The sequence below is a fragment of the Palaemon carinicauda genome, chromosome 30 (assembly GCF_036898095.1).
Source record: "Palaemon carinicauda isolate YSFRI2023 chromosome 30, ASM3689809v2, whole genome shotgun sequence".
NCBI lineage: Eukaryota > Metazoa > Arthropoda > Malacostraca > Decapoda > Palaemonidae > Palaemon > Palaemon carinicauda.
In genome coordinates this window covers 55617746-55620245 of record NC_090754.1, presented here as the reverse complement: position 1 = coordinate 55620245, position 2500 = coordinate 55617746, and the positions used below count along the sequence as shown (strand labels likewise).

Genomic DNA, 2500 nt, shown 5'->3' with positions numbered 1-2500 from the left:
TTTCAAAGCTGTCTACAACTCCTGGAAACAATTAAAAAACAATCAATGAAAAGTATACAACTCAGGAGATAATATCAATTAACTTGTATTTAAATAATCAATGCTTACTCCCTGTATTGTGCATTAGCTGAGATTATTAATGGCTGCAAGTTTCTGTGAAATTCTTTTTAAAATATAAATTGCCAATAAATATCACATAAATGAAGAGGAATTATATTGTTGTATCGTTAAAACAAGAAAGTCGAATATTTGATTTAGTAATTTTTCTTTTCAGTAGGGACGAAACTGACGCGCGGGATTTTAATGCGCGAGATTTTGACGCGCTCTCTAGAGTTACTTAGTCAACAGGAACATTCTCGTCAGTCACTCTCATTCAAAAATTAAGGAATTCCTCTCTCTCAGCACGACAGTACATGCGGAATCCTTTCGCCAATGAAAACAACCTGGTTTCTTCTTAATCGGCTCGGCTAACAGAGACGAAAATATATGAATGTATGTATATAAGTATGCTCTCTCTCTATATATAACATATAATCAGTCAAGCAGACAGGGAGAAGAGGGGGGAGGTGGGAATCATATATAAGATCTGCCTTCTCGAGAAATTATCTCTATAATGGTTTCATAGACTAATGAGATATAAGTGACAGATCTCTAGGTCATAGGCTCTCTACTCTTGCATAATAAATAAACACTGAACATACATACATAAACAGTCGTGTCCATCTAACTTATGATAATAGCAAATATAATTCATGTTTATCTTCGTTATTGCTACTTCATTATTACATTATTCATAAAAATGTGTGGAGTGTTACTTAAAGATACAACTGCACGTAAACCATATATTATAAAAATATGCTGTATAATCTTTCACTTAAGTATATGTCACTTTTATACTTTAATTTATCATAAATTTTAACGACTGAAAAGTGTTCATACAAATAACTAAAAGCTTCGTTAAGACTTTTATTTTTGCTTTTCACAGTTAACCAGAGAAACATTATGACACATTGGATAATCCATTAACCTTTTGCAAAGAAATCATCCTTCCTCTCGTCTACTCCCATTTTACTCATCGGTACATTTCGGAACTGATCTGAAATGCTGATAGCGAAGGAAAGATCATCTTAATGCTAATATGAGAAAGAAGAATCACGAAAGTGGAAAAAAAACTACTGTGGTTGAAAATCTATTTAGCTCATGGGGGTTCAAGTTGAATGATACCGTGATCTGAATATGGATAAAAACCGTGAAAGCAACGAATGGACAACCCTTCGTGGAACTAACGTAACGGCATCCCTGCGTGTGGACCAAAGCGCAAATCTGCCAAAAAAGAAATCGTAATATATACTAACAAGATGCAACCACCATGACCAGCATGGAGTCACGTCACGTAAGATGATAATCCAGCTAATATCCCCCTCTTATTTAAGCTTAATATTTCTTAATCTCTTGATACCTACAGGGAAAAAAAATGTCTCCGCACTTTGATTTCAAGCTGTGACCATCCGTTTCTCGATTCTCTTCCATGGTAACCTGTGACAAGGAACAATATTTACAGAGCAGATCATCAGGTACACCCTCTTCGATTTTTCTGTTTCATTTCGGCCGAAGCGTAAACGCCTAATGCATGTCCACCGCTCTCCGCGGAGGCAGCGCTGCTGTGATGTCACCAGCCATGTCAGGAAGAATTATCAACAATAACAACACAGAATCTATTGGGGGGATAGGGGAGGGGGGTGGTGGTGATTGAGGGATCAGCCACACCCTCCCTCCACCTACCTCGGAATAAAAAATACAGCTCTGCTTCTTCTTCTTCTTTTTCTTCTTCTTCTTCTTCTTCGTCTTCTCCTCCCTTCAACCGTTCCCTCTCAATCGCCCTGGTTTCTTCAGTGACTCGGTTTATCATACGGAAATCAGCTGACAGTTTTTTTTATGCTTTGAAAGTGGAACAGCACGTAATAAAATTCAAAACACTATAAAAAAATGTATGTACAAATCTGAAAATTGCTATTAGTACTTGTAGTAATAATAGAAATGGGTTAGAGAAGTGGAAGTATCAGTAGTAGTAGTAGAAATAGCAGTAGTAGTAGTAGTAGTAGGAGTAGTAGTAGTAGGAGGAGGAGTAGTAGTAGTAGTAGTAGTAGTGTGGCGGTGATTGTGTATGACAGAGCGTATGGAATGAGAATGGATTGGCAGATGGGTTTTTTTTTTTTGGTGAGGGATATGTCTTGCTTCTCGGCTGGCCAACACAGCAAAAAACCGCCGTGCAGTCCAAGTCACAAGATGGCAGCACTGAATGCTCTAATATATGAATGGAAGAAATTGAGTCAACTAGTAAAAAATTAAGCAATATGGCATAGGAATAATAAAAACCAGTATCCTAGAAAACTAGTTGTCTAACTATATACAAGGTTTTAACATCTCCAGTCTCAAAGTTCGTCTAAAAACTTGGAAAAAACAACAAGCAGAGTCGTATCACAAGGTGAACGTGCATTAT

General features: G+C 37.0%; 2 protein-coding genes across 5 annotated transcripts in view; one reads left to right on the top strand and one right to left on the bottom strand.

Moving 5' to 3' along the window:
* Positions 1-2500, top strand: part of LOC137623145 (nucleolar and coiled-body phosphoprotein 1-like) — a 524118-nt gene that overhangs the window by 404993 nt on the left and 116625 nt on the right. The window lies entirely within an intron of this gene.
* Positions 2382-2500, bottom strand: part of LOC137623146 (uncharacterized) — a 419809-nt gene continuing 419690 nt past the window's right edge. Inside the window, exon 5 of the mRNA XM_068353830.1 lies at positions 2382-2500. This exon is cut by the window's right edge and continues 775 nt beyond it. The gene's annotated coding sequence lies outside the window, so the exon portion shown is untranslated.